The sequence below is a fragment of the Gymnoscopelus microlampas genome (genome assembly GCF_963454915.1).
Source record: "Gymnoscopelus microlampas genome assembly, chromosome: 15".
NCBI lineage: Eukaryota > Metazoa > Chordata > Actinopteri > Myctophiformes > Myctophidae > Gymnoscopelus > Gymnoscopelus microlampas.
This window is the reverse complement of record NC_139952.1, coordinates 32704881-32713175: the sequence shown is the minus strand read 5'-3', so window position 1 is coordinate 32713175 and position 8295 is coordinate 32704881.

Here is an 8295-nt window from a genome sequence, read left to right as displayed (position 1 = left end):
GTCTTTCCTATGATTCTTTCCTTTGCATACTGGCTTCCAGAAGATCAACTGAAAACTACCAGGAAGGCTGTACTTGTCAGCCATCTGTTAGCTCAATGGGTTGAGCTAACCATGATCCAGAGAACTCATGATCCAGAGGCCATGAGTTCAAATCCCACTGGTGTCTTTACAGTGATGCTTCCCTTTGCAGACTAACTTCTAGAAAAACAAGTTAAAACCACCAGGAAACCTGTAACTCTCAGCCAACAGCTTAGCTCAACTGGTAGAGCGTCTGTCCAATAACATGACTTGACCTGACTTGAGTGGGTTCGATTCCCACTACGCGTCATGTGTCCCCGGTAACTTGGGGCAACGGATTAATTGACTGATATTCTTCGTGATGCTTCCCTTTGCAGAATAACTTCTAGAAAAACAAGTTAAAACCACCAGGAAACCTGTAACTCTCAGCCAACAGCATAGCTCAACTGGTAGAGCGTCTGTCCAATAACATGACTTGACTTGAGTGGGTTCGATTCCCACTCGAGGCAAGTCTTGACTTGCCTCTTCTCGAAGCAAGTCTTGACTTGACTTGAGTGGGTTCGATTCCCACTCGAGTCAAGTGTCCCCGGTAACTTGAGGCAACGGATAAATTGACTGATATCCTTAGTGATGCTTCCCTTTGCAGACTAACTTCTAGAAAAACAAGTTAAAACCACCAGGAAACCTGTAACTCTCAGCCAACAGCTTAGCTCAACTGGTAGAGCGTCTGTCCAATAACATGACTTGACCTGACTTGAGTGGGTTGCCCCAAGTTACCGGGGACACTTGCCTCGAGTGGGAATCGAACCCACTCAAGTCAAGTCAAGACTTGCTTCGAGAAGAGGCAAGTCAAGACTTGCCTCGAGTGGGAATCGAACCCACTCAAGTCAAGTCATGTTATTGGACAGACGCTCTACCAGTTGAGCTATGCTGTTGGCTGAGAGTTACAGGTTTCCTGGTGGTTTTAACTTGTTTTTCTAGAAGTTATTCTGCAAAGGGAAGCATCACGAAGAATATCAGTCAATTTATCCGTTGCCCCAAGTTACCGGGGACACATGACGCGTAGTGGGAATCGAACCCACTCAAGTCAGGTCAAGTCATGTTATTGGACAGACGCTCTACCAGTTGAGCTAAGCTGTTGACTGAGAGTTACAGATTTCCTGGTGGTTTTAACTTGTTTTTCTAGAAGTTAGTCTGCAAAGGGAAGCATCACTGTAAAGACACCAGTGGGATTTGAACTCATGGCCTCTGGATCATGTATACTGCGTCTCAACCCATTGAGCTAACAGATGGCTGACAAGTACAGCCTTCCTGGTAGTTCTCATTTGATCTTCTGGAAGCCAGTCTGCAAAGGAAAGAATCATAGGAAAGACATCAATGGGATTTGAACTCATGGCCTCTGGATCATGTATACTGCGTCTCAACCCATTGAGCTAACAGTTGGATGACAAATATAGCCTTCCTGGTAGTTTTCAGTTGATCTTCTGGAAGCCAGTCTGCAAAGGAAAGAATCATAGGAAAGACATCAATGGGATTTGAACTCATGGCCTCTGGATCATGAATACTGCGTCTCAACCCATTGAGCTAACAGATGGCTGACAAGTACAGCCTTCCTGGTGGTTTGACTTGAACAACAAACAAGACAAATAACTTTAAAAAAAATGTGTTACAGCATAAATATAAATCTTTTTCATGGGGGGCCCTGACACTACATCTTTTCACATTGGGGTCCACTGCCCAAATACATGTCAATTTGGGGGGTTGACAACAAAACGTTTCAGAACCACAGATCCCAAGGAAACAGCTGTAGGTGAATGGATAGAGTCACTGACTAGTGAGCCACAGGTAACAGGTTCAAGCCTCAGCTACAGCAGCAAGTCAGGATGTCAAATCAAATGGGTATTATTAGGAGTGAAATGGTTGTGTTTCTTCACCCCAACTGCACATGACATCAGTTTACATGTACGTCATTTTCAGTGATGAAGACAAACCGCACAGACGTTCACTGTACTTTAGTACATTTTGTAAACTTATGACTCTGAGTAGAGTATAGCCTGACTTAAACAAACAAATAACAACTTAGTATAGTCAGATTATTTTTTACACAACTTACATTTTGTAATCAAACTACCGAAACGAAAGTTGGTCACCACCGAAACGAAAGTTAAATCCGAAATAATCACTAAGTGTGGAGGCCAAAATCGTCCCCCCAAAAACCTGTTAGGAGTACGTTTCAGGCAATTTTGAGTTGATTGGTAGTACTTTGTAGTGACTTTTTTGGTCCCTAACACTTACATACTCTTTACGAATGTCTTACGCATCATTTGCTTAACATGAATGATAATTCTAGTAATTGTTTGGTGTCTGCATTCATGAAAGCCAGGTAGTTTGCAACAGGTAAGGAGAAAGTCCACATTAACAGACAGTCATAAATGATGAACTGTCTTCACTTTACTATAGGGCACATAATAACATGTACAAAGGATTTATAGATATTTTAGGAATGTTTTACAAAGCATGTTAAACATGAACAAACACATTAACAGACAGTTGTAAATGATGAACTGTCTTCACTTTACTATAGGGCACATAATAACATGTACTAAGGATTTATAGATACTTTAGGAATGTTTAACAAAGCATATGTTAAACATGAACAAGCTACCAATAGCTTGTATATATTATGTAACATCAGTTACAAATGATTTAATAATCATTTACAGATGTATTATACATGGCTTATTCATGAATATTTACTAATACCTTTATAGATGATTTGTAACCGTAGTTATAAAGGTTTTAGTAATCATTTACGAATGTCAATAAACAAGTTGTTAATGATTTGTTAATAGTCTACAAACTGCTTATAAACGTTTATAAATGCTTTAGAATGGGTCGTTACAAATGATTTAATAATCTTTTACAGATGTATATAAATGGCTTATTCATGAATAGTTCACTACTTACTAATGCTTTACAAATGATTTGTAACTGTAGTTATAAAGGTTTTAGTAATCATTTACGAATGTCAACAAACAGGTTGTTAATGATTTGTTAATAGTCTACAAACTACTTATAAACGTTTATAAATGCTTTATAACGGGTCATTATTGTAAAGTGCTACCGTGACTTTTTTCTTTGGTCCCTAACATTCATCGAGCTCTGGACTTAGTAATTTTTTTTCCGTTTCGGTAGTGACACTACCGAAACGAAAAAAAAAATTGTTCCCCCAAAAACCTGTTAGGAGTACGTTTCAGGCAATTTAAAGTTGATTGGTAGTGACTTTTTTTGGTCCCTAACATTCATCGAGCTCTGGACTTAGAATTACGGGGCCAGGAGAGAGAAAGAGAAATGATAATTCCTTTAACAGGTCAGTTCATGAAAGTCCTTGCGGTCTTGTTTCCTGTGAGGGCCTGTGAGCAATTAGGAGTTAAGAGTCTTGCTCAGGGACAAATTTCATTTCATTGACACATTTGCTACCCGCTGGCCTGGAATCGTACCTGGGGCAACCAGAGCCTCTGGCTCCCTAGGCGGGCTCACTAACCACTCAGCTATGGCCGCCCCTTAGAGAGAGAGAGAGAGAGAGAGAGAGAGAGAGAGAGAGAGAGAGAGAGAGAGAGAGAGAGAGAGAGAGAGAGAGAGAGAGAGAGAGAGAGAGAGAGAGAGAGAGAGAGAGAGAGAGAGAGAGAGAGAGAGAGAGAGAGAGAGAGAGAGTAGCTGCAACACCACCTATAGTGCTATAGCTTTGTCCAGGCTGATATTGTCTGTTGAGGATCACAAACTCTTGCCTTCTGTCATGACCCAAGCCCCTGTTTCACTAACACTAAGATCACTCGTTCACAAACCAATGAAGAAATTGTACATCTCCTCAGAACCAAAACTAGTGAAAGTAGCCGATCTACAAGCTCACAAACCATTAAAAGTTGTCAGATTGGATATTTTCACAATGAAGTATGTTATACATTGAAAAAACATACTCTCATTGCTATCTGAAAAGTTGTGAGATTGTAGATCAGCTATTTTCACAATGAAGTATGTAAAAAAAACTCAATTAAGTATAGACCAATTATTTGTTTACTAACATTGAGACTGGATGCACAGGTGATTGTTTCACGCAATCAATTCTCAACCTGTTGTTTCGGGGTGCGCTGGTTTCAGCACACCCCAACCCCCTCTTGTGTGTTGGCTAGTGAGGCGCGTCCTAGCGAGACCTGACAGAATGGGTTTCATTGCGCGCATACTGGTTGCACGCATACTGGTTCTTATCAGTGTGACGTCGTCTGTTAAGGGGTCTATTTCATGTTATCTTTAACAATTGCAGATGTATTCATTGGGGAGCACTGGGAAATGTTAAGCTTAACTCGCCCTTAACTTTTCCAATTCAAAGTCTATGGTAGTCTTAACTCACTACGGATGCAATACCGTGTTTGGCCACCGTTTTATCTCTATGGCAGGTCAGTGGCGCTGTTCCTCACTCTGCCAGCCAATCACAGGCTAGCTCAGTTTTGCAGGAGCAGCCATCTTGCTTTGAAAAAAATGCTGGTGACGAAAAATGACCAAAAATGCTGGTGACGAAAAATGCTGGTGACGAAAAAAATGCTGGTGACGAAAAATGACGAAAAATGCTGGTGACGAAAAATGACGAAAAATGCTGGTGACGAAAAAATGCTGGTGACGAAAAATGATGAAAAATGACGAAAAAATGCTGGTGACGAAAAATGACGAAAAATGCTGGTGACGAAAAATGACGAAAAATGCTGGTGACGAAAAAATGCTGGTGACGAAAAATGACGAAAAATGCTGGTGACGAAAAATGACGAAAAATGCTGGTGACGAAAAAATGCTGGTGAAATGCTGGTGACGAAAAATTACGAAAAATGCTGGTGACGAAAAATGACGAAAAATGCTGGTGACGAAAAAATGCTGGTGACGAAAAATGACAAAAAATGCTGGTGACGAAAAAATGCTGGTGACGAAAAATGGCGAAAAATGCTGGTGACGAAAAAATGCTGGTGACGAAAAATGACGAAAAATGCTGGTGACGAAAAATGACGAAAAAATGCTGGTGACGAAAAAATGCTGGTGACGAAAAGTGACGAAAAATGCTGGTGACGAAAAAATAGTACTAACATTCAACTTTAAATTTTAAATTTAATTTCGTTTCGGTAAAAAGAAAATCGTTTTGGTAAAAAGAAAATTTACTAAGTCCAGAGCTCGATGAATGTTAGGGACGAAAAAAAAAGTCACTACAAAGTACTAACATTCAACTCTAAATTTAAAATTTACCGAAACTTTCGTTTTGGTAAAAAGAAAATGTACCAAGTCCAGAGCTCGATGAATGTTAGGGACGGAAAAAAAAGTCAAAAATGCTGGCGACGAAAAAATGCTGGTGACGAAAAATGACGAAAAATGCTGGTGACGAAAAATGACGAAAAATGCTGGTGACGAAAAATGCTGGTGACGAAAAAAATGCTGGTGACGAAAAATGACGAAAAATGCTGGTGACGAAAAAATGCTGGTGACGAAAAAATGCTGGTGACGAAAAATGGCGAAAAATGCTGGTGACGAAAAAATGCTGGTGACGAAAAATGACGAAAAATGCTGGTGACGAAAAATGACGAAAAATGCTGGTGACGAAAAAATGCTGGTGAAATGCTGGTGACGAAAAATTACGAAAAATGCTGGTGACGAAAAATGACGAAAAATGCTGGTGACGAAAAATGACGAAAAATGCTGGTGACGAAAAAATGCTGGTGACGAAAAATGCTGGTTACGAAAAATGCTGGTGACGAAAAATGCTGGTGACGAAAAAATGCTGGTGACGAAAAGTGACGAAAAATGCTGGTGACGAAAAATGACGAAAAATGCTGGTGACGAAAAATGACGAAAAATGCCGGTGACGAAAAAATGCTGGTGACGAAAAATGGCGAAAAATGCTGGTGACGAAAAAATGCTGGTGACGAAAAGTGACGAAAAATGCTGGTGACGAAAAATGACGGAAAATGCTGGTGACGAAAAATGGCGACAAATGCTGGTGACGAAAAAATGCTGGTGACGAAAAATGACGAAAAATGCTGGTGACGAAAAATGACGAAAAATGCTGGTGACGGAAAAATGCTGGTGACGAAAAATGGCGAAAAATGCTGGTGACGAAAAATGACGAAAAATGCTGGTGACAAAAAATGAAGAAAAATGCTGGTGACGAAAAAATGCTGGTGACGAAAAATGCTGGTGACGAAAAATGCTGGTGACGAAAAATGCTGGTGACGAAAAAATGCTGGTGACGAAAAGTGACGAAAAATGCTGGTGACGAAAAATTACGAAAAATGCTGGTGACGAAAAATGACGAAAAATGCTGGTGACGAAAAAATGCTGGTGATGACGAAAAATGGCGAAAAATGCTGGTGACGAAAAAATGCTGGTGACGAAAAGTGACGAAAAATGCTGGTGACGAAAAATGACGAAAAATGCTGGTGACGAAAAAATGCTGGTGACGAAAAATGGCGAAAAATGCTGGTGACGAAAAAATGCTGGTGACGAAAAATGACGAAAAATGCTGGTGACGAAAAATGACGAAAAATGCTGGTGACGAAAAAATGCTGGTGACGAAAAAATGCTGGTGACGAAAAATGACGAAAAATGCTGGTGACGAAAAAATAGTACTAACATTCAACTCTAAATTTAAAATTTACCGAAACTTTCGTTTCGGTAAAAAGAAAATGTATTAAGTCCAGGTGACGAAAAATGACGAAAAATGCTGGTGACGAAAAAATGCTGGTGACGAAAAATGACGAAAAATGCTGGTGACGAAAAATGACGAAAAATGCTGGTGACGAAAAATGACGAAAAATGCTGGTGACGAAAAAATGCTGGTGACGAAAAATGCTGGTGACGAAAAATGCTGGTGACGAAAAATGCTGGTGACGAAAAAATGCTGGTGACGAAAAGTGACGAAAAATGCTGGTGACGAAAAATGACGAAAAATGCTGGTGACGAAAAATGACGAAAAATGCTGGTGACGAAAAAAATGCTGGTGACGAAAAATGACGAAAAATGCTGGTGACGAAAAAATGCTGGTGACGAAAAATGACGAAAAATGCTGGTGAAGAAAAAATGCTGGTGACGAAAAATGACGAAAAATGCTGGTGACGAAAAATGCTGGTGACGAAAAAAATGCTGGTGACGAAAAATGACGAAAAATGCTGGTGACGAAAAAATGCTGGTGACGAAAAATGGCGAAAAATGCTGGTGACGAAAAAATGCTGGTGACGAAAAATGACGAAAAATGCTGGTGACGAAAAATTACGAAAAATGCTGGTGACGAAAGAATGCTGGTGACGAAAAAATGCTGGTGACGAAAAATGACGAAAAATGCTGGTGACGAAAAAATGCTGGTGACGAAAAATGACGAAAAATGCTGGTGACGAAAAATGACAAAAAATGCTGGTGACGAAAAATGACGAAAAATGCTGGTGACGAAAAATGACGAAAAATGCTGGTGACGAAAAAAATGCTGGTGACGAAAAATGACGAAAAATGCTGGTGACGAAAAAATGCTGGTGACGAAAAATGACGAAAAAAAAATGACGAAAAATGCTGGTGACGAAACAAATGCTGGTGACGAAAAATGACGAAAAATGCTGGTGACGAAAAAATGCTGGTGACGAAAAATGGCGAAAAATGCTGGTGACGAAAAAATGCTGGTGACGAAAAATGAAGAAAAATGCTGGTGACAAAAAATGACGAAAAATGCTGGTGACGAAAAAATGCTGGTGACGAAAAATGACGAAAAATGCTGGTGACGAAAAATGACAAAAAAATGCTGGTGACGAAAAATGACGAAAAATGCTGGTGACGAAAAAATGCTGGTCACGAAAAAGTACGAAAAATGCTGTTGATGAAAAAATGCTGGTGACGAAAAATGACGAAAAATGCTGGTGACGAAAAATGACGAAAAATGCTGGTGACGAAAAAAATGCTGGTGACGAAAAATGACGAAAAAAGCTGGTGACGAAAAAATGCTGGTGACGAAAAATGGCAAAAAATGCTGGTGACGAAAAAATGCTGGTGACGAAAAATGACGAAAAATGCTGGTGACGAAAAATTACGAAAAATGTTGGTGACGAAAAAATGCTGGTGACGAAAGAATGCTGGTGACGAAAAATGACGAAAAATGCTGGTGACGAAAAAAAATGCTGGTGACGAAAAAAAATGCTGGTGACGAAAAATGCTGGTGACGAAAAAATGCTGGTGACGAAAAATGACAAAAAATGCTGG